Raw genomic sequence first — 25015 nt, forward strand, 5'->3', positions numbered from 1 at the left:
CTATTCACTAAATCATAGTCGGTGATCAATAAATGTTGGCTATCTATATCATAGTTGTGATTCCCAATATCACTGAAGACAAAAGGACTCCAGAGAAAGTAGGATCAGGTGAGTGATATTTTAAAACAAGAATTGAGGAGCCTACGTGGCACAGTCGGTTAGCAAGCGATGACTCTTGATTTGGGCTCAGGTCATGATCTCAGTGTTGTGAGATGGATGGAGCCCCATGTGGGGCTCATGCTCAGCTGGGAGTCTGCTTGAGGATTCTTTCTCCCAATCCCTCTGTTGCTCCTCCCCGCTCCCCTCCATCTCTGCTCTCTCTCTAAATAAATATAAAAATCTTTATAAAAATAAATAAAACAAGAACTAAGAGTAAGGGGCTTTATCTGATCTCTGAGGTAGAGGGCAACTGAGGGGAAAGGGCACTAAAAAGACCTCAACTGGAGGCACAACTGAGCACAGCCTGATTGGCTACAAGGGCTGGTCCTGGAACTGGAGTGACAATGAGACATAGAGCTACTGCAGATGCTGAGGAAAAACCCAGCCTGGCAGGCACTGCAGACTATTAAAAGGACTTAACATAAAATGGGTCATGGAATAAGCAAGCGGCAGGCACCTGAGGTTCTGGAGGCAGTGGGGAAATCTTGGCCAGAATCACCAAAGGGAATCCAGGAGGAAATCTGCATCTGGAGACTCTCTGGGCAGGCAGTAGGATCCGTGGGACAGATCAGGGTTTGGGGTGACCTCAGCCTTTGGCAGGGACATTGTGAAATCTCATAAGGACCTCTGTCAGGCAGGTTACTATGGTGTTATTTCAGTTTCCAAGCTCAGGGGGCTGAAGGTAGGGCTCCCTTATAGATGGAGATCAATTAGCAGCTACATGTAAGAGAAAGAAAAAGCAAAGTATTGGAACCAGATAGGGTCAGAAATGCATAGTAAGAACGTTAGGGTCAGAGAAAACTAAGTTTCAAACAATAGCTGGCTGTTTTCCTTAGGAACTAAGAGACCTTCGACACATTATTTTTTCATAGCCTCTAAGTGTTCTCTGTAAAATTGAGACAAGAGCTAGTAGACAGCATCACTATGGGGACTATACAAAATGAATGTAAGCTGTGTTTCTTCACAACACTGTCAAACACTGGCTTAAATATGAGGTTTCATTTACATCTTAATTACTATATAGGAAAAGACATAATATATGATAATATATAAAACATTATAGCTATGGTATATTCAACAGTGGGTACTATAGATGATATTAGCATCCCTTCATATATCTATCACTTTTCAATTGATGGTCTTTGCACATCAATTGTCTTGTTTGATTTTCGCACTTCGTGAGGTAGGCAGAATAAGAACAATGATAACACGCTAGAAAAAGTAAAATGTTCAGCAAATGAAGAACTGTTTGCATTAATCATGTTTTTCATTTTCTATGTTTTATGATGCCTTAACATCTTGGGGACTTATGGAACCAGGGAGGGACCACTTTTCCAAGGGCTAGCTAATTTTTAGAGACTACAAAGAACTTTCCTACAAGCTTGCGTCTCATGTGCAAACCAACCAATCCAGAGCCCATACCGCTAATCATGTCCTTTATTTAACTTTCACACACCAAGCCAACATTCTTTTTGCCCTAAATCACTCCAGGGCCAGGGACCACCCCTATATCCCAGAGTCGGCTGAAAGTATTCCAACTATCCAATCCTGAACTTGCTCAGTTTGCTTACTTCACCTCACCCATTTCTTCCCACAAAACCCACAATAAAGACTATATTTTTCTCCCCTCACTGTAGCTTCTGTCCAACCATGGTACTTCCTCCATGTGGTCCTGCATGGCATAGCATGCTCCTTCCTCTTGCGAACCACTGAGAACAGACCATCTTTTCAATGGCAACTGTCTCCTAATCTGTTAACTTCACCATACCTGATGTTGTTTTAACAACATCCCTGATATAGATGGTCAACAGACACATGAAAAGATGCTCAACCTCACTCATCATCAGGGAAATGCAAATCAAAACCATAATAACCATCACCACACCTGTTAGAATGGTTAAAATCAAGAAGACATGTTGGTAACCCTCATGTACTGTTGGTGGGAATGTAAATTGGTGCAGCCACTCTGGAAAACAGTATGGAATTTCCTCAAAAAACTAAAAATAAAAGTACTACATGATCCAATAATTTCATTATTGGGTATTTACCTAGGAGTAATGAAAACATTAACTCAAAAAGATATATGCACCCCTATGTTTATTGCAGCATTGTTTAAAATAGCCAAGACACAGAAGCAACGTGTCTATCAATAGACAAATGGGTAGGAAAATGTGGTGTGTGTGTGTGTGTGTGTGTGTAAGAATATTACATAGCCATAAAAAAAGATGATATTGTGACAACATGGTTGGACCTAGCTGGTACTACACTAAGTGAAATAAGTCAGACTGAGAAAGACTAATACCATATGATTCCACTCATAAATGGAATCCAAAAAAATGAATAAAGAAACAAAAAGCAGAATCAGAACTATAAATACAGAGAACAAACTGATGGTTGCCAGAGGGGAGGTTTGGGTAAAATGAGTGAAAGGGAGAGAGAAATACAGGACTCCAGTTATGAAATGAGTAAGTCATGGGAATAAAAAGCAGAGCATAAGGAATATAGTTAATGATATTGTAATAAGCGGTGTAATGGGATAGATAGTAGCTATACCTAAGGTAATCATAGCCTAATGCATAAACTTACCAAACCACTGAGTTATACATCTGAAACTAATGTAACATTGTGTGTCAACTGTACTCAAAAAACCCCCGATATCTCAGATACGTATAAAAACAATGTTAAATCGAATATAGAATAACGCCAAGGGTATTTAAAACTAACTTTAAAACCTTTAAAAAGGATGAAAAAGAGGCATTGTGTCAAATTAAAATGGAAACATCTCAACATTTCAAATGCAAAAAAAAGGGTCATAGACAGAATAAATTTTATAGTATGATCCTATTTACAGAAAAAAGTATTTTTGTTTCTGTACATGCACATATGCATATATGTGTGTGCAGCAAGGGGAATAAGGGATGTCTACTCCTCTACTGGCTGTGGCTACAGCTGAGAACAGGGGTGGACTGGAGCAAGTGGGAGACGGATACTGAAGGAAGACTCTTTCTTCTTCTGCATATAATGTATTCTTTGAATGTCTAAAACAATGCTGGATTCAGACATTACTTAAAAAATAAAGACAGTAAGATGATTATCCAGCATCTAATTATTAATATGTACATATAGTATAATCACATAGAATGGATCTTATTCAATCAATGGTTATTATTTGGATATTATCAGACCAAATCTTTCTACAAAAGGGAAATGAAGAGTTACCAGCTTTGGGCCATAATGGGATTTTTAGAGCTTCTAATCAACTTTGATGAACTATTAGGGAAGGGCTTATGTTTGGAAACCAAAACTTTCAAAGAGGCATTTATTATCATTATCTCTCTATCCCCTAATATAAAATGATTCATTTTCCTGCATCCATAGTTTGCAAGGGACTTTTGAATTAAACCTTAAAAGCTAATTTTTTCTATATTCTGTCTGGACTTAGCACTCGATGCCAATAAAAAATTCAGGGTAATTTATTTTCCTCTATAATTTCAAAGTAGATCAATACAAGAGTCCTTTATTGCTGCTGTGGCTTCTAGAGCCCTTGATGGTGAATCATTACAGAAGGAGAGTTCTGGGATGCATAGATTGGAGGTGGCCAGACTCCATTTTTCATGTGGTTTCTGTGGTTTCAAATGAGTTTGGGGCAGAGGGAAGAGAAACTAGCTTCATACTGTGTACTCCACAGAGTTGAAGGAATGAGCTGCCAAGAATGAGGGTAGGAAAAGGATCATGTTCAGTAATACTGCAAAGAATAAGGTACAGGCTCTGGGGCCTGACTGGCTTCCAATCTTACCTCTACCCTTTTTGGATGTGTGAACTTCTGCAAGGCACTTCACTGCGTTCTTTGTTTTCTCAGTGGTATAACAAGGATAATAATGGTATCAACATCATATAATTATTATAGAGAATCAATGAGATGATAAAATCCTATAGAGTAAGTGTTCAATGCACATTAATTATTTTTTCTTATATTTAAGATAGTGCATGCTTAGCTTGGTAGAATTTGTGCCTTCAGTCAAACTCAAACACATATTAACACATCAACTGCATGGTAGCCTCAATCTCTGCTCACAATTTCTGCTTGCAGTCTGTTGAGGAGGTCAAACATATTCCTGCAAAAGCTCAGATAACCACACCAGGTTAATCTTGTAATGCAGAGCAAAAACAGGTCGCTGGTTCATTCCATGTTAATTGTCTGAGTAATAAAAGCTATAGGTTCTCAGAGGAAGGAGAAACTGAATTATGGGAGGTTTCATAAAAGAGTTGGGATTTGACCGAGGTCTTGGGTCAGGTTTATTTAGACAGACAACAATGTGGGAGGTATTTTGGGTGGGAAAATAAGTAAGTGAAACTATGGTGTAGCCAGAAGGTGTATAAAGCAAAAAGTTAAGCAATTGGTATGGAGAATGGGTTTTAAAATAATTGGCTTTAGTAGATCCAAAACCGATCAAGAAACACTCTAAAATTGACCATGTTCTTTTCAAAAACTTGAACCTCATTCAAATTAATTCTGAAGCCTTGCTGAACTTAATATTACACCTTAGACACTTGTTAGATTGAATATACATTAAAGCTAAATTCTTAAATATCTATTATCTAGACTCACTCAGACGGGAACCAATACTAACCATTGGAATAAAATCCAGGACCTAAGGCAGCCTTGCATATCATGGTCCTAGCACAGTGTTTCCTAAAATGGGTCCCAAAACAAGCAGCATTATCACCCCTTGTGAAAAATGTGACTCTGTGGGCCTGCTACTGATTCAGAAACTCAGAGGGTGGGGCACAGCAATCTGTAAATGATTCTGGTGCAGTTTATGGCAGTTATACCACTGTTCCAGTACATTTTTTTCAAGTGCACTTATTTAATATTTGTTTATTGGTTAGCACAGTAAGCTGCTCCATTATTACTTGCAAAGTGTCTTGTAGCTCTCCTGCTACCCTCTATTTTAGAGAAAATTCTTAGAAGCAATAAATCCTAAGTAGATCTGAAATGAGTTTTTTTCCCCAGCAGCAAGAAGAGAAAAAAAAGACAAAAATAATCAAATGATCATTTTAATAATGTAATTTTGCTTCTTGTAATGTGGCTCAATAGAATCACCATGAAGGATTTTTTAAAGAATAGCCTGTGTAATTGGAGCTTTATGGTTTTTTGCTGAAAATGGTTTAGCTATAGATGGTCCACATCCTATTAGCAAACTTACTCTAGAGCCCACAGGAACTCTTTGACAGGAATATGCTATCATGGTGGTAGCAAAAAGCATAACAATTGATTTTAATTATTCAAACTACACTTTCCAAGTGAGGGATTGATCTAGAGGGTTAAAATTGTGCTAGTACATTTGATGTTCTTTTCTGAAATTTCCTTTTTAGAGAATGATTTTTAGCTCAAAACAACAAAACACATGAAAGAAAAAACAAAACAAAACAAAAAAACAAATCCAAAAACAAAACCCTAAAACTTAAAGGACCAGAATAAACACAAGTTTAGCTGGATCTCATTATTAAAGTGCCATGGGGTAGCAGAGGAATATCCCAAATATATCTTTTCCAATTCTTAGTACTGAGACTTGAACCTCCTATTTTGTGGTATTTGAATAGCATTAAATCTAAGCACCATTAGTTCCACATTTCTTCTAGATACGCTATTTTATATTTTTGAAGAAAACTATGAGGCCAGAGACACTATGAGGGCAGCTTGAGTGAGCCATCACTGCTAAAACTGAAGTCTTCACAATGGCACATCAGCCCGTCTATATTCTGGCTCCTATTTCCCTAGAACCTCATCTATTACAATTCTCTGTCTCATTCTGTCCGGCCACACTGTCCTCCTTACTATTCCTCAAATCACATACCAGATGGGCTTCAAACTAACACTTCCTTCTATCTTTATATTGCATGATTCTCTATATCATTCCCTCCAAGCATTGATCTACATATCACCTCCTCAGAGCATCTTCCCCTGACCATTGTCATATAAACCTCTGGCCTTCTCTATCCTCTCTTCCCTATCTTATTTTCTGGACATATTATATAATTTACCTGATTTTGTCTATTACCAATTTCCCCCTGCCCCACTACAATATAATCTCCATGAAGGCAGGAGCTCTGTATATTTTGCTAATTACTGTATCCCCAAGACCTGGAACATGGTGGATGGTAGACATTCAATACATGTTGATTAAATTGAAGGTTTGTGAAGGAAAAGCTAAATAGAAATTAGTTACAGAAAAATCTAGAATTTCAATTTGCCTATTAAGGTAGACAAGGAAAAATATTCCATAGCTTTTTGTTCAAAAGTAACTCTTTAATAAAAAAGTAGCTCCTCACACAGAAATTAACTGGCACAGTTTGCCACCATAAGGTCAAATGCCTGTGGTGACTGCAATACAGAGAAGTCAGCCTTAAAATACATTCAGGACCACCAAGGAGGTGGTCAGCTCTCTACCAGCACCTATTGGAAACCATTTCTCTGCCTTTTTTTGAGTTCTAGAATAGTACACTAAGGGCCATGTGCCTAGAGGGACTGCGGAAAAGACTTTCCAAGGGAAGAAGATGCTGCATCCATTTAATTCCCTTGGTATAGATCCCTGCACCTGGTGCTGAGAATCGGCTGTCCTGGGAGGACCAAAGTGCCTCTTGAAAGGTACTAGATGATTCACTTGGGTGTTATCCTGCATCTTGGAGAAGAGCAAGGAAAATTCTTATCTTCTTTGCAGCGAAGACAGGACAGATTTCACCCAGATCTGGGTTCTAACCCTAATTCTACCACCAGCTAGAAGATGGCCTTGGGCAAGTCACTTCTCTTTGAACATTAGTTTTTCATCTGTCAATGAGAATAATAATAACAGTAGCTACCAAATACTGAGAACTTCATAATACTAAACACTTTTAATATGCCTTCTGGTTTAGCATATTCTTTCAAGAAGACACTGAGGACAGAGGAGCCTCCCCTTCCCTGCCTTAGTCTATATCTCAGATCACACAAGAAGGCAGAGCATAGGTTTAAACTCAGGAAAAACTGACTCTAAAACCCAAGCTCAAAATGACAGCACTATCACACCTCTTCTATGAACCACAAAAGTAGATGGGGAGTAAATGACATCCTAAACAAGAATATTAAAGCACATTCATCATGTGAGATTTTATTAGTAAGCATGGTCTAATAGTCTACAATGGAAGCAAACGAATGTGAGATAGCCCTGAATTTTCCCTTGAGAATTAGTGGGGACCTCCTCCATTTTGCCTCCATGGATTATTTATTGTCATTCTGATCACCTTTATTCAAAATCTCATCAGCACGTATTTATTCCCCAGTTGTTTGAAAAATAGATTCAAAAAGATGCTGAGTAACACCAGAAGCAGGGGACTTGCTTGTGGCTTCTGTCTTCCCTTGTAGCCTATGAGTGAGTTGGACAACGTAGATTAAATATAGCCCATCACCTACTTGCAGAGCAATTTGAGACAAGCCACCTAGCCTAAACCTCAGTTTCCTAATGTGCAAAATGGCAACAATAATTCCTACTCCCTGGCTAAATTGAGGAACTGAAAGATGATAAAGGTGAAGTTCCAAGCTGGCAGGCAGCCCTTAGTGACTGCCTGCAGTGAACCTACACCCCAGCATTGTCCTGAGTCTCATGCCACAAGCATTCTCTGGCCTCTAAACCACGTCCTGCTCTCACATAGCATAGACCAGAAACACTGGGATATCAATGCCCCCTCCCCGCCCCCAGCAATCTTCAACCCATGGGGGTAGGTAGGAGTGAACAGTTCTGAGGGATGTGCTACCCTCTCTTAGAGGGTCCCCAGATGAACCCTTGTCGCTTACAGTAGTAACTTACTCCTTACCTGACTTTCCTCTCTTCCCTGTCTCACTTCTCTGCTCTTTCACTGGGCTAACCAGAACCACCTCCCAAATAAGCTACTGGAACCCAAATTCAAGCCTGCTTTTGGGTAACTTAAAAAAAAAAAATCCCAATTAAATTGTGTTAAACTAATGTGGTAGGCAGAATTCTAGGATAAGCCCCTAGATTTCCCACCCCATGGAATAGATGGCCTGTACAATCTCCAAGACTGAATCCAGTGGATTTTACTTCCATGATTAAGTTATATTTTATGACATGGTCAACCTGAATATAGGGAGATTATCTGGGTATCCCTGATCTAATCACATGAGACCAGCTCAGAGCTTTCTCTGGCTGGTTGCACAAAAGGAAGTCAGAGAGATTCAAAGCAAGAGAATGATTCAACACATGCATTTTTACTATCTTGCAGAAGGAGCAAGGAATGCAAGCTGCCTCTAATTAAGAGCTGGAATTCCAGCAAGGAATCAGGGATCTCAGTGCTACAACCACAGGAACTGAATTCTTCCAAGAATTCATCCTTTCCAAGTTAAGCCTGGAAGCAGATATTCCCCCACAGCCTGCATATGAGATCTCAGCCCAGCCAGCACCCTGATTTCAGCCTCTGTTACCCTGAGCAGAGAGCCCAGCTGAGCCCATTTGGACTTCTCACCTCTGACACATGGAAGAAATACGGGTATTGTTTTAAGCTGCTAAATTTGTGGCAACTTGTCACACAGCAATCAAAACTAACATATCCAGCAGAGATAATTACCTAAATGCTAGACCAGTGATAAAATCAGGTGCTATCACTCAAGAAATAGTCAAATAATACTTGATAAACAGTATGGTGTATTTATCCACACTCTTTTCTAAAACATCTCAATATTTCTTTAGTTTTAGTTTGAGTTTCCCAATCACTCCATGCTAAAAAGGGAATATGACAATACAGGCATTTCAAAATTAAACGCTTAAATAATAAATCCAGACGGGGCATTTAAAATAAATTAAACCATAACAATGTCAATTTAAGGGGGAAAAATCCCTTTCTATGGGAATGGGGGTGAGAGGAATGGGTCCAATGATGTATACCTTTTAGGGCACCACCTTATTATTAAATTGGGCTCCTGATATCTGCATGAAGAAGCCATGAGGTTAGGCAGGAATGCTAAGCCTCTCAGTTTGCTCTGGATCTGCAACAATCCCAGACTGCCGAGGTACTGAGAACAGCACAATTTACTTCACATCCACTTGTCCTACTTCTAAGGGCCAATGCTGACACACAGACTCAACAAAATGGTGTATATTCCAATGAAATCAGAAACAAAAAGATTGTCAGACATGCTTTCTCTTGCTAGAGGTCCTTAAGCTACCCAGCCTAGGTGCAGTCAGGACCAGTGTTGGGCCCAAGGAGTGTCAAGAAGTCGCAAATGCAAACGATAAACATAAAAAAATAGAGGCAATGAAGAGCCACCAAACAAAGGTGTTTAGTATGTGCTGAGTTCATGCAAACAAAGAGATGACACACCAGTTCATGGGGATTGATGACATTCCAAAGATTTACTTTCACCTGGTTGGTTTCCATCAATCATGCTTGGGTTGGTTATAGTTTGTGATTTCAATCTTGGAAGTTTTACTCGTTTTAAAGGGTCACAAACTACTGAACCACACAATGCTGGTGTGCAGGGGTACTTGGAAGGGCATCCAGTATTAAAGATGATTTTTTTCTGTCTCAGATGATGTGACTGAGGCCCAGAGAGAGAAGGGTCTTAACTAAGCACAGCAAATGAGTGACAGAGCCAGGCCTGACTCTAGGTTCCATTTCTTCTGTTTAATAAATACTGCCATTTCTTCTCCTCAGTTCTCTTGGACTTTTAAAAGCACTGATAAGCCTAGTCTTCTAAACAGCACCCCCCATACATCCACTGTACAAGTATGCTTTAAAATAGGTAACATATCACATCGTTTCACTCATTTATGGAACATAAGAAGTAGGAAGATTGGTAGGAGAAGAAAGGGAGGAAGGAAGGGGGGTAAACAGAAGGGGGATCAACCATGAGAGACTATGGACTCTGGAAAACAAACTGAGGGCTTTAGAGGGCAGGGGGGTGGGGGATTGGAATAGGCCGGTGATGGGTATTAAGGAGGGCACATATTGCATGGTGCACTGGTATTATACACAAGTAATGAATCACGGAACTTTACATCAAAAACTTGGGATGTACTGTATGGTAACTAACATAACATAATAAAAAATTATTATAAAAAAATAAATAAAATAGGTACCATATCATGTCACTCCTTTGCTTCAATGGATCTCATCATATACAAAATAAAATCCCAGACTTTTTGAACCTCAAGGTTTTAAGGTTGTACATTATCTGTCCTCTGCCTACCATGTTGACCTCTCCACCCTACTTTCCTTGCTCACAACACTCTCACCCCACACTCATCTTGCTGTTCATTAAGCCCATCTACCTTGCTTCAACCTCAGGACCTTTGCACTTGATGTTCTCTCAGTTGAAGATCCTTTATAGTGTTGGTTCTTTCTTATCATTTAGGTCTCAGTTATGATGGCACTTCTTCAGAAAAGCCTTCCCTGACCACACACTCTAAATCATCCCACCTTCCGGCAGTCACTTTCTAATTACAGTACCCTGTTAACTTTCTTCAAGCACTTTTTACAATTTGAAATCATGGTCTTCATTTATGATTTTGTGTGTTGTCTTCTCCCACTAAAATGTAAATTCCAAAACAGCAAGAATCTCATTTATACTCTTCAGAAGCATCTTGTATCCACAGTACTTAAAATCATGCCTATACATGGAAAGTCTTCAATAATCATTTCCTGGGCAGATGAATGAATCAATGAGTATTACAACTGCCATCTGCCATAATATATATGATAACCTCTATTAATCAGAATATTTAACTAATCCAAATAGAGTAGCACCTTTCTAAACATGTCAGAAAACAGAATTTCCAACACACTGACCAGTGTTACAGCTGCTCCAATGGAATCACTTAAGTGGCCAACTGATCAGGCCTAGGGAGAAAGCAAGAAAAACACATGTAATTTGTGTCCACTGGAAACTGACCATCTAGGATAGAGCTGACTTATAGCAACCCATTTACCCTTTCCTTTGGGTTCTGGAGTTGAATCTGTTTATTTTCCCCTACTGTGCTAAAATCAGATTCCTTTACTCTTCCCTTCCTCCATGGAGTCAGTGAATTTGCAAGGGAGATAGGATCTTCCTCCCTTTGCTCTTTCCTCCATGGAAACACAGAGTCACTTCTCAGAGCTTATAACTGACTCACTCAATACTGCAGCCAGAAAAAGTGCTCTTATTAAAATGTTCCTTAGGTTATGTCAAAAGCCCCTTCATTCTAATAGACTTGTGTTTTTTCTTAAACTGATATATCTAGGTATCACTTCCCAGCCAATATTGTTAATATCATCATATGTTCATGTGAAAGAAAATACGTGAACTATTAATATGTTTCCCAATTCCTGCTAAGTTATACATTTAATCTTTTAGGGGAGTATTGAGGTTTTCTTCTAACAAAAGACTTTTAGAGATGTACCACCCCAAAATTGGAAGACAATCACTAGTCAAAAACTGGCAGTTATTTTTGCTTCCTACTTTTTGCCCTTCATAAAAACTCATCCCTAGGGAGCTGACAAATAAAGATAAATTACCGGTCTAGAGCATTCTAACTAACTAAGGCACTGTAGTCACCTAAATGAATCTCAAAACGCACGCTTTGCTATGTTAGCTAAAATTTCTCCTCTCTTTGTCTTCTACTACCTGACCTAGAATTATATAATACCAAGAAAAGATTGTAAAATCCAGGTTCATTGTCATGCTGACTTTACTTTTGGACTTAATGATATTCCTTGCCTGGAAAAGCGATTGCTCTATGCCTGGGAAAGTCTGCAATGCAAGTCCTGTACCTTCTCTACCTTACAGACAGAAAATTCCTCTTTTCCATATAAAACAAAGCTTACATAAGTCTTCCAATCGATTCTAGACAATGTTATAGGGTATGACCAAATCAGATGTCCCCTAATTTACTTTAAGGACTGATATCATTAAATACAGAAATATATATCTAATTACAACAGGAATAACAAAAGCTAACATTTACTGAGTCTGTTAGAAGTCCTTCGATGAGCTTTATATGCAATATGTCATTTAATCTTTATAGTGATCCTACAAGGTGGATATTTTTTTAAATATTTTATTTATTTGTTTATTTAGAGAGAGAGAAAGTGGGGGGGACGGGCGAGGGGGGAGAGAGAATCTTTCTTTTTTCTTATTATGTTATGTTAGTCACCATACGGTACATCATTAGTTTTTGATGTAGTGAGAGAGAATCTTTCAAGCAGACTCACTGCTGAATGTGGAGCCTGATGCGGGGCTCGATCTCATGACCCTGAGATCATGACCTGAGCCCAAACAAAGAATCGGACACTTAACTTACCGCACCACCCAGGCACCCCACAAGGTGGATATTTTACTAGTGTGATGAACACACTAAGAAAAGCCTTTCGAGAGACATTTGCCTAAGTTCATATCCCAACACTGCCACTTACCTGTAACGTCCTTATTTAACCTCTCTAGGCCTCAGCTTCTTAATCTGTAAAATGGAAATTTTAGTAGTTATCAACCTCATAGGGTTTTTCTGAGCAGTAAATTATAAAAAAAGACATAATAGGTTTTAAAGTTAATGCAGAGAACATTACGCTAGAGTTTTCCAAACTTTGGTCATTTTTATACCATGTACAGAATTTGGGCCATATCCAAATGTACCATTTTATTATTAAATAAATTGCTATTGACTTAATATTGCCCCTTTGCAGTGCAATTCTGACACTAACTATCTAAAGTTAGGTCAAATTTCAAAAGTTAAGGGAACAGTCCTCTACAAGACTAGCTCTCCTTCAGACACCAGCCACAAAATCTCACAGGGCTCCCAGACAAATTCAGGGGTCTCCGCTGCCTCAAGTTGATAATTTGCTAGAATGATTCACAGAACTCAGCAAAGTTCTATACTTATGATCACAGTTCTACTATAAAGAATACAATCAGGACCAGCTAAATGCAGAGACACATAGGACAAGATCTAGGAGAATCCCAAACACAAAATTTCCATGTTCTCAGGATGTATATCACCAACATTACTGTGTATCACCAACCAGGAAACTCAGCCAGCACTCAGTGTCTCGAGTTGTTTGCTTTTGTTTTTTTTTTTTTTTAAGATTTTATTTATTTATTTGACAGAGAGAGAAAGCACAAGCCAGGGGTGTGGGGGAGAGAGAAGCAGACTCCCCGCTGAGCAGAAAGCTTGATGGAGAGCTCAATCCCAGGACTCCTGGATCATGACCTGAGCCAAAGGCAGACACTTAACGGACAGAACCACCCAGATGCCCCATTGTGTCTCGAGTTTTTATCGAGGTTTTATTACACAGCCATGAGTGACTCACTGGTCACATGACTGCACTCAATCTACAACCTCCCCAGAGGTTTGGTTGATGTCTCTTGGCTTAGAACCCTGTTCTTTGAATCACGTGGTTGGTTTTTGGTTTTTATAGCATGGCTGGCACCAACCTGAAACTATCTAAGTGTCCACCATAAGCCATTTTGTAGCATAAACTCTGAAAAACCCACAGTGAATAACAAAAACACTTCTATCACTTGGTGATTCCAAGGATTAAGAAGTTACCTCCAGGGAACCAGAAACAAAGGCCAGCCAAGTTCTTTACTATTTTAAATTAACTCACTTTTTGCCTTAAATAAATGTATCATCATTGTAAGCAATAACAATGTAATCACAGGTTTGAAGTACTAGTCATACCTTTTCTAATATAGATTAAAAGAGATAAATAATTTAAAATTTAAAATATTTATCTGCATGTCAGCCTAAATCATCTCATATCACCACTTATACATTTATTTTTAAGTCAAGTTTGTCACATTATTTCCCCAAGAAGTGCATATTCTTTTATTTTATGTGTTAGACGTGTTCCATATGAGTAAAATCAGACTGTGTGAGCTCCGGGGAAGTGTCAAAATCACATTGTCCCTTCTTTTCATTTTACAGATGAGGAAACTGAGACCCAGCACAGGGAAATGACACATCCAAGTCCACCCAGGTAGGATTCCATCTCAATCTTTTTATCTCCAGTGCAGGGGTCCTTTTACTAGTTTAAGCAGGCTCCTTCCCCAGTTTGGAATCTCTCTAAGGGAGAAAGGTAAGGGCTAGCCTGGCATCCTTTTACTAAATGCTGATGGCATCATAAGAAGGGTGCAATGTGCAAAGTGCTGAGGATGGTGAGTTGGGCTGACCAGCTCTCCAATCCATGAACCAAGTCAAGTCAGGCTTTGTAGCAGTCTCTATGGTTATCAACCACAGTTTTACTGCCATTCAGGGCCTGATTGCTGTTTTTTCCCTGGTATCTAGTGGACATTTTCTGTTATAGCCTCACTCCAGCCTGCAGGCTTGGGGAAACCCACCTGCAATATCTCCTATTCATCCATTTCAACATGAACCTTAAAAAATAATAAACACAGTGTGGGTGGGTCAATGTGAACATGAAGCTGAAGAAAAGCTGACATAAAGAACTTGTCTTTAAAAAACGAAAGGACCAGCATCTTGAAACTTTCTTCAAGCTTGCTAAACAACTCCACTCTGCACAATAATGTTATTTGTCATTTGCCTAATGGGAATGATAAAGTGAGGGCAGAGACAGGCATGTATTTGTAAAATTCAACATTGATTTTCCCCCCCGTATATATGCACCCAGACACAGTTGTGGCGAATGATCTTTTAAAAATTTAAAAATACATTAAAGAGATGAATGAGCCTCTGATAAATGTGTATGTGAAGAGTTCTTTACTTGACACAGCTTTCAGCCACAAAAACTAAATGCATTCCCGGAATATACTGCAAGTAATCTCTTGACAGCTACTATTTTGGACACTGATATTTTATACCCATGTTTAAAGTGAACTCTGATATGTTTTGACTCATTGTTCTTTCTCTTTTTTGTTCACGCAGTACCTAAATCCTGCAATGTTCCTTTGCAAAATCTGTCCTTGCCTCTCCTCTTGTCATCCCACAGTCCACGCTTTCTTTATTTTGTTTTGGGATAACAGAAGAAAATTCTGAGCTGGTCTTTCTGGATCCAGGGCCTCCTTACCACACACTTCTCTGTGCAGTGACATTCTTCATCAGTCCTTGAGGTCACTAGGTCATTGCCTTGCTGGAAAGGCAGTGTAAGTGGTGCTAGGACTCAGGCTCTGGAACTGATTTCAAATCCTGACTCTTACACTCATTAGCTCTGGAACTTTGGGTACACGAATTTATCTTTCTGAGCTACAAGTTTACATATCTGCAAAAGGAGGATGAATTGCATACCTCATAAGGTAATTATGAGAATTAAATGAAACAATCCATGGGAAGTATTTAGCACCATGTCTTGGCATGTTGTAAATGTCCAATAAGTGGTAACTATAAAACGCTGTAATAGCTATTGAACCAAGCTAAGACTTTTTTAACCGTCTTGCAAAACTTTCCAGAAATGAAGTCATCTCCCATGTCTCCATGTTTTTGCTATTTCTTTCTTAAGCAATGTAACCATTGAATGAATCAGTCCAATCCTAAAAAGGCTGAAACTCTGAGTAATCTGTCCCCAAGATTACTATGCTCCCGGTAACAAGGCCATGCAAGGCACCCCGATATACCATTTTATTAATTTCCATTAAGTTCCAGGCTGACAAAACTTAATTACACCAGGGTGAAAGGGTAACCACGTGTCACCCCAGATGAAGCTTCCTGCTGATCATGTTGGTAAACCGCGTGAATCCGCTGCCAGGCCTTCTAAAGGGTGAACCCCAAGATCATCAGAGGTCAGAATCTTTGGCTGGCCAGTGAGACTTAAACTTTTACACTGCCCTGCTTTCATATGTGCTGAGCCTGTCTCCCCAACTGAACTATGAGTTGCTTGAAGATAGAGAAAACCTCCTATATATCTTTTGTCATTCCCAGGGATAAAATTCACTTTACAAATGACACAAAGGAGTTGTTTTGGTTTGGTTTTCAGTCTGAAGTACAGAGCTCAGTCAAAGATATAGACCAAACAGTGTTTCCTACTTAACCTCTCCTACTCTTTCATCTGAAAATTTAAGCAAAAGGACAGGTTTATTCCTGATGAGGAGGAAACTTTCAGTTTCAAGTAATAAGAACCCAATTCAAATTTAGCAAAAAAACAGGGATTTACTGGCTCACTAATTAAAAATTTGATGATTGTGCTAAATTCAAGTGTAGCTCTAATGATATCAAGAACTTGTCTCTTTCTATCCTTTGTCTCTGATGTTCTTAGTATTGGTTTCATCCTAGGCAGCTCTACCTTCCTGGTATCCTGATGATCTCCAGCAGTTCTAATCCTACCTTCTATCATCCCAACAACTAGTAAAGTAAGAATTTCTCTTTCCCAGAACTAATGCCCACTGGTTTGACTAGCTTGTCTTGAGTCCCAAGCCCTCTGCAAAACTATTCATTGTATTTGGGAGAGGCCAGAGTCCTTGACTGATAGTCTCCTCCTAATTGGATGCAAATGAGCAAAGGATAGTTCCCTAAGGAAAAACTAGGGCTGTTTCCAATAAAGGAGAAATCTACTCGCTAGACAAAGACAGAAGATATTTATTAGGCTATCCAAGGCTCTTTAAACCCTGTAGCTACCTTTGGAGCCTTTTAACAGATTAAAGACTGGGCCAATTCCACTGACAAATCCTTAGGGTACAATTCCCTCTGCAGTTAGAGTCTGGTTTACACAACATACCCCACGGGTAAGTTGCTCCTGCCTAAGTTATACATCTTCCCTGTTTGTCTTTGTAGCATTCCTGTTGGGGTTCTCAGATCCTTGAGGAGGTGATCTGTTAAAGCTGGATTTCATAGGACACTGGCTCTGGCTGGTCCAAGAGCAAATGGAAGAGGATAATAAATACTTAATTTGAGTTTGAGATCTGTGATCAAGTCAAATGTTCCCTCTCTTGACATCACAAGTCTCCTTTTGATTCCTTCTGTATGTTTCAGCCAGTCCATCATCAATTAGTATTTATTAATTGCCTATATGAGCCAGGCATCAGACTAGGCACAGGTGCCACAGAGTTTGAATTCAAAGTCCCTTTTCAGGGCAATTCAGGGTCCAGTGAGGAGTTGATGTGATAGTGTGTAATAAGCACTGCAATGATGGTGTTATAAGGTACTGATTACAAAAAAGAAATAGACATGAGGTCAGCAAAGTCTTCCTAAGAAGATGAGATCTGGAGTGCTGGAGACGAAGACTGAGTTTGCTGGGAGAAACAGAGAAGTGGTGCTCCAGGGTGATGGTAAAGTGAAGGCATGGAGGTAGAAAACAGGAGGTTTTAAAGATCTGCAAGTGGAGTGGTAGGGGAAGGCTAGGGTTTTGGAGGTGATGATGGGAAAATAGATGAAGTCAGAGAGGTGGATGGATGGAGTAGAAGTATAGAGGCACCATGTATAATCCTCTTCAAGGAAAGTCTTGCTTTTTGGCTGCAGGGAGTGCAGTCTGCAGCTAGACTCCAGCTGTCAACATTTCAGGGTGGGATCAGCTGCAGAGAGTTGTTTGTCCAAGGTTTTGTTCCTGGGGCAGCCTGTAGGGTATAAAGGCCTGGTGATTTTGGCCCAACAGGGGACACTCTGATAGACAGAACTCCTCCAGAGCCCCCAAAAGTTAGGTTAACCAAGGCCATGTCAGGCCTGCATCACAGTTTGACTTCTTTTCTTCAACACTGCTTCCCCTTCTTCTTTCCACTGGCAGTGCTCTCCAGTAAGTATCTGGAATCCCAAACCCCATCTCCCTTCTGCTCCTGGAGAGCTCAACCTAGAGACCAGCATGGATCAAACTGCAAAAAGTTTTACATATGAAGCTGAGCCCGTTACCTGTGCTCAAGCATTTCATAAGGAGAACCAATGCATAAACTGTGCTCTATAAACTCTCAGTATCTCCTGAGGTCTGAAATAAAATTCATGTCTTGTTACAAAACTGGGAAAACAAAGAATAAAAACGACTCTATTATATACATTCGACAAGCATTATTGAGTGTCTCTTCAGTGTAAGAAACTGTCTGAGGCATCAGAGACACAAAAAGTAAAACATGGCACATAGAAGACTTCTTGCAGATAGCCCCTGAGAAAGTTCCAGGCTGATTAGAGAGGACACATGAACAAAACAGACAATATGTAAGTGAAGATCTAAAACACGCTCTTATTGTAAGATGTGCTTTGTATTAGTTTTCTAGGGCTGCTGTAACAAAGTACAAACTGGATGGCTTTAAGCAACAGAAATGTATTCTCTCACAATTCTGGAGACTGGAAGTCCAAAATCAACGTTCAGCAGGGCCATGTTCCTTCTAGAGGCTTTAGGGAAGCACATGTCCTTGACTTTTCCCAACCCCAGGTATTGTTGGCAATCCTTGGCATTTGGGGCTTTGCCTCTATCATCACATGGTGTTCTCCCCATGTGTCTGTGCCTCTGTTTTCTCTTCTTATAAGGACACTGGTCATATTAGAATGGGCCCATCCTAAAGTAATATGACCTCATCTTCACTTGATGACCTCTGCTAATACTGTATTTCCAAATAAGGTCAATTCTGAGGTTCTGGGGGTTAGGACTTCAACACAGCTTTTGGGTGGACACAATTAAACTCACAACAGGCTTCAACAAGAATGTCACTGGTCTAGACAGGCAATCATCACAATGGTTAGAAGCACCAGTTTTAGAGTCAGATAGTCTAGTATTGAAATTGTGGCTTTCCGCTTACTATGTGACACTGAACAAGTTACTTTCCCCTCTAAGTTGAAGTGACCTCATGTGTAGAACAAGAACAATAGTAGTACGTGCTCGCTGAGATGCCTCTCTCCTTTTCTTCCAGGCACACTCCCCACTGATGTTATACATGGTCATTTGACTTTCCGTGGCTGATTTTGGCAGAAGTGATCTACACCATTCCAGTGTCAGAGTACTGAAAGAGTTAGCACTCCATTCTCTTGGCTTTCACCCCTACCATGGCTAGCCCTAAAGGCTTGTGTTGAGATGACAGCATCATCCTCCATCAGCCTACCTTTCTGGATGATAGTGATAAGCAAATACTCCTGTTTATCTGCTGGAAAAAATGTAGTGTGGAAATGTACTGTGAACAAGGAAGATCTTTGTTCCATTTAGCCATTTTTATATTATTTGCTACGCTAGCATAACCTACCCTGTCCTGACCTACCCTATCCTGATAGTGTTTTCCTCACAGGACTGTTATGAGACTTAAATAAGATAAGCGTATAAAATATTCAGCATGATGCCTGACACATAAGAAGACTCAATAGTACTGTTTTTATTCTGCCTATGGGAGCAGATATATTGCAGCATTTACATAGCAAAAATTTTGCGAGGTCCATTATCCTTCTATGGTATTGGAAAAAAAAACTCATATTCAACAGTTATTATATCCCATCTACATTGGTAACATTTATTGAATTCTTACTATGTGCCAAGTACTGTTCTAATGGCTTTATATACATTAACTCATTTAATCCTACAACTACCACAGCAGATAGGTACTAGGATTATCCTTTTTCACAGGTAAGGAAATTAAAGCACAGCAAGGTTGAATAACTTGCCCAAAGTCATAAAGCCAGGAGATGGCAGATCAGTAGTTGTACTCACGCAATCCAGCCCCAGCCCGAGCACTGCCCTAGACTCACATTCTTGCACAAACAAGTAAAAACAACAGGGCATGTTTGAGAACTTTCCAGGACTATCTTGGAAGGGAAAGCAGAAGTAGAGGAAGAAGCATCTTGCTTTCAAGATGCCCCAGGGTCAAATTACCCATTATCCCAGGAGAGTAACAAAATGCTTTTAGGTCTCATCTGCTAAACTCAGGCGAGCTGGATACAAAACATTTGCAACCTAGGGACATCGTTTTGCAGTGCCATCATGAAGAGACCAACATAGTTGGTTTTAGCTACACATTTACAAACAAGTAGGGCACACCGCCTTGAGGCTGAGCACACACACAGGAGTGACAGATGCTGCCCACGAAGGCTACAGGCCCTTGTTCTCCAAGGCTGCAGGAGAGAAGGAGTTATGTAGGATTCCTCTGGAACTTAGAAATGATAGATTTATAACAGCCCCCTCAAACTGATTCCATCTGAGTCTGTATGGGTTTGGCCCTTGTTCCTGCCTTCCATGAAAAGCCCTAGAATGGCAAATAATGAAAGCACAAAGCCTTTTCCAGAGCCAAGTTCTATTTGCTGAAATTACCCCAGGATCTTGGAGTCAGAAGACCAGATGCATATTTTACGTGCTATGGTTTCCAGGGAGAAACATTTAGAATGGCCCATCTGTATTAGTTTCCTAGGGCTGCTATAGCAAAGTGCTACAGACTAGGTGGTTTAAACAGAAATTTATTTTCTCACAATTCTGGAAGCCAGAAGTCCAAAATCAAGGTGTCAGCAGATTTGGTTTCTTCCAAGGCCTCTCTTCACAGCTAGCAGATGGTGACCTTCTCACTGTGTTTTCACATGGTTTTTCCTCTATACCTGTGGGTGTCCTAATCTCTCACGAGGATACCTACCGTAATGACTTCATTTTAATTTGCTTATCTTTTTAAATATCTTACTGCATTCTGAAGTACTAGGGGTTAGGACTTCAACATATGAATTTGGGGGAAACAATTCAGCTCATAATATCATTCAATACAAGAACTATAGATCTTTAACAAAAATAAATAGTTCCACAACCTCTTAAGTAAGGCAAATGGTTCTGGATTATTCTGGATGGAGGACTGTTCCTCAAATTTAGCAGATACTTTTAAAACTTGCTTTCCTCAACCAGCTATTCTTTCTTATTTATTGTGAGAAAAGAGCAAATTAGTGGAAAAGCTAATGCCCTTTGTGAAAGTCCCTTTGTGGTCAGCACCAAAGAAAGGTAGCTACCAGCTGGTCATAATGAACATATGTGTTTATATATGAACAATCTTATATTCAAAAACACCTTATATTTCTGCATAGCACTTCACAGTTTCAATTACTTTTATATAAATTATCTCTATCTTCACATCATGTTACAGGTTAGGATATGAAGATTCCCCCAGAAAGATGAGGAAACTTATTTCCCATCACACAGCTACATGGAAACAGGGTGGGTGGGGGTAAGAACATTAGTCTCTGGAATCCTAGTAGAACTCAATAATCCAATAAGCACTAGTATTTGTTTTCTGGAAATTTTTTTGTTATTAAATTCCAGTGCAGTTAAAGACTTACAGCTACAATGGCAGATGCCTCCAAATAAGAGGAACTGTTCTTTCGTATGTAACATTTTTTTTTCCAGAAAGAGTTATTTGGTCATTCTAGGCTAGGATCTCTCAACTTCAGCATTATTGACACTCTGGACCAAATAATCCATTGTTGCTGAGACTGTCCTGTGCATTTTAGAATGTTAGGAGAATCTTTTGCCTCTAAGCACTAGATGCCTGCAGTATACACCCACTCTCACACCAGCTGTGACAACCCAAAATGTCTCCTGATATTGACAAATGACCCTTAGGGCCCCAAATCACCAATCGTTGAGAACCATTATTCTAGTTCAAAAGAGAAATTGTCCCTGCAATTGTTTAAAAAGTATACATGATTAGGGTTCCCGGGTGGCTCAGTCAGTTGAGCACGTGACTCTTGAGCCCAGCTCAGATCTTGATCTCAGGGTCATGAGTTCAAGCCCCGTGGAGCCTACTTAAAAAAAAATATAATAATAAGTATACATGATTCACATGTACTCTTATAAACCGACCTAAACATTGTATTTCTATCTCAATTTAGGTTCAGTATTCTATTCACTCTTCTCTGAAAAAATATGAAGAATAATGTTTAATATGGCCTTAACTTCTATCTTCCACACATATCCATTATTAAGTGTGGTGTATCTTTCAACTCAGTAATTCATTCACATATAGGCTTGTGGATCCTGTTTTGTTCTCACCTACATTACATTTTGTTCCTTTCCCCCATTTTATGAGATAGACTTTAAAAATGTATAATTGATGATTATAAGGTAGTTGCTCATTTGTGTGTGTGTGTGTGTGTGTGTGTGTGTGTGTGTGTATATCTCATGGTTTCATTAGTCCTTATCATTAACCATTAGGGGGGTTTCCAATTTTTGTTAAAAATAAGTAATAATATGGGGCACATGGGTGGCTCAGTTGGCTAAGTGTCCAACTCTTGATTTCAGCTCAGGTCATGATCTCAGGGTCCTGAGATCCAGCCCCACGTCAGGCTCTCTGCTCAGCAGGGGAGTCTGCTTGAGATTCTCTCTCTCCCTCTTTCCCTGTCCCTCCCCCTGCTCATGTACACTCTCTCTCTAATAAATTAATAAATCATTTAAAAAATAACTAATAATGCAATATACATACCTATAGATTATTGTTTACATGCATCTCTAGTGCATTTCTGAAAGTCAAATGATGGGGTCAAAGGTCATGAATAATTTTTAGACCTTTGTTTGTACCTGGATTCCCTCAGTACTAATATACCAACTCATACTCCTTCTTGTCTAAGAGTAAAGAGTATAATAGCTTACTTTGTTCCTCCACCTATATTTCCCATGACTATTTCTGTGAGCATACTTGAATGTGCTAACAGTAAAAATTACCATTTTAAAATTTCTGCCAAATAATTCCCCCCTTAATAAATGAAAAATAGTATATTTTGATGTATTAGTTGGATTTTTTATTATTAGAAGTTTGAGCCCTTAACACCTTTGTTTTCCATTTGTGTTCCTATTTCTTATTTGCATTCCGTCCAATCTTGAAACATTAACGTGATATTTTGATTTGATGTGACTTCTAATAGATTTTTATATCTAGGGAGGCAAGTTTCCCCTTCATTACTCTTCTTATACAAAATTTTCTTGCTTTATTTCTAGACTTATCTCTCTCAGTTCCTCTCTTCCATTTTTGTCTTCTCTTGTGGTTTGATAGCTTTCTTTAGTGTTATGTTTAGACTCCTTTCTCATTTTCCTTTGTGTATTTACTATAAGTTGCTGCTTTGTGGTTATCATGATGTACACATATATCATATTATTTATATAACAGTCTATTTTAAGTTGATAGCAACTCAGATTTGAACACATTCCAAAACTCTACTTTTTTACTCTCTCCACACATTTTATGTTTTTGATGCTACTTTTTACTTCTTTTTATTTTATGTATCCCTTAACTAATTATTGTAGTTTTTAGTTAATTTTACTACTTTTGTCTTTTAGCCTTAATAGCTTGATAAGTGATTAATCCACTACTTTTACTATATATTATCTTTTCCCAGGGACATTTTTACCTTCATATGTTTTCTTGTTATTAACGTCATTTCTTTTCAGCTAAAAGTCCCTTTAATGTTTCTTGTAAGACTGGTTTAATAGTGATAAACATTTAACTTTTGCTTGTTTGGGAAACTTTTAACGCTCCATCAAATCTGAATGATAACCTTGCCAGATAGAGTATTCTTGGTTGGAAGTTTTTTCTTTTTCCCCTTTCAGCACTTTGAATATGTTTTGTTACTCCCTTCTAGTTTGCAAAGTTTCTGCTGAGAAATCTGCCTACAGGCATATGAGGTTTCTCTTGCATATAACAATTTGTCTTCCTCTTGCTGTTTTTAAGATTCTCTCTTTATCTTTAGCTTTTGATGTTTTAATTATAATGTGTCTTGGTATAGCTCTCTTTGGGTTCCTCTTATTTGGAACTCTCTAGGCTTCTTGGATCTGGATGTCTGTTTTCTTACCTGGATTACAAAGGGTTTTAGCCATTATTTCTTCAAATAAGTTTTCAACCCTTCTCTCTCTCTCTCTCTCTCGTCCTTCTGGGACCTCTCTAATGCAAATGTTATTCTGCTTGATGTTGTCCCAGAGCTCCCTTAAGCTATCTTCATTTTTTAAAATTCCTTTTTTTTTTTCTTTCTGCTGCTCTGAGTGAATTCTACTGCTTTATCCTCCAGCTCACTGATCTGTTCTGCTTTATCCAGTCTGCTGTGGAATCCCTGTAGTGTATTTTTCAGTTCAGTTTTGTTATTCTTCAGCTCTGCGACTTCTGTTTGGTATTTTATTATGTCTCCTATCTGTTCATTGAAGTTCTTACTGTGTTCATTTATTCTTTTCATGAGTTTGGTGAGCATCTTTATGACTATTACTTTTATTACGTTATCAGGTAGATTACTTATCTCCATACCATTAAGGCATTTTCCTGAAGTTTTGTTTTGTTGTTTCATTTGGAATATATTTCTATGTTTTTGTTTTTTTAAGATTTTATTTATTTGACAGAGAGAGACAGCGAGAGAGGAAACACAAGCAAGGGGAGTGGGAGAGGGAGAAGCAGGCTTCCCACTGAGCAGGGAGCCCGATGTGGGGCTCAATCCCAGGACCCTAGGATCATGACTTGAGTCAAAGGCAGACATTTAATGGTTGAGCCACCCAGGTGCCCCTCTCTGTTTTTTCATCTTGCTTGGCTCTCTGTTTTTTTCTTTCTTTCTTTTTTTTTAATAATAATTTTTATTATATTATGTTAGTCACCATACAGTACATCCCTAGTTTTTTATGTAAAGTTCCATGATTCATTACTTGTGTATAATACCCAGTGCACCATGCAATACGTGCCCTCCTTAATACCCATCACCAGCCTATCCCATTCACTCATCCCCCTCCCCTCTGAAGCCCTCAGTTTGTTTCCCAGAGTCCATAGTCTCTCATGGTCCATTCCCCCTTCTGTTTACCCCCCCTTTCTTCTTCCCTTTCTTCTCCTACCGATCTTCCTACTTCTTATGTTCCATAAATGAGTGAAACTGTATGATAATTGCCTTTCTCTGCTTGACTTATTTTGCTCACCATTATCTCCTGTGTTTTTTTCTATGTATTAAGTGAAAGCTACCTCTCTTGGTCTTAATAGAGTGGC

At 39.1% G+C, this 25015-nt stretch overlaps 1 long non-coding RNA gene across 1 annotated transcript in view; it reads right to left on the bottom strand.

Annotated features, from left to right (window-relative positions):
* Positions 1–382: 382 nt before the first annotated feature.
* Positions 383–25015, bottom strand: part of LOC125280912 (uncharacterized) — a 180819-nt gene continuing 156186 nt past the window's right edge. Inside the window, exons 4-6 of the long non-coding RNA XR_007187773.2 lie at positions 12601–12644; positions 10999–11049; positions 383–876 (exon numbers count right to left, since the gene is read on the bottom strand). This is a non-coding gene — a long non-coding RNA (uncharacterized LOC125280912). The remainder of the gene's footprint in view (positions 877–10998; positions 11050–12600; positions 12645–25015) is intronic.

Source organism: Ursus arctos, unplaced genomic scaffold (genome assembly GCF_023065955.2).
Source record: "Ursus arctos isolate Adak ecotype North America unplaced genomic scaffold, UrsArc2.0 scaffold_14, whole genome shotgun sequence".
In the NCBI taxonomy this organism is placed as follows: domain Eukaryota; kingdom Metazoa; phylum Chordata; class Mammalia; order Carnivora; family Ursidae; genus Ursus; species Ursus arctos.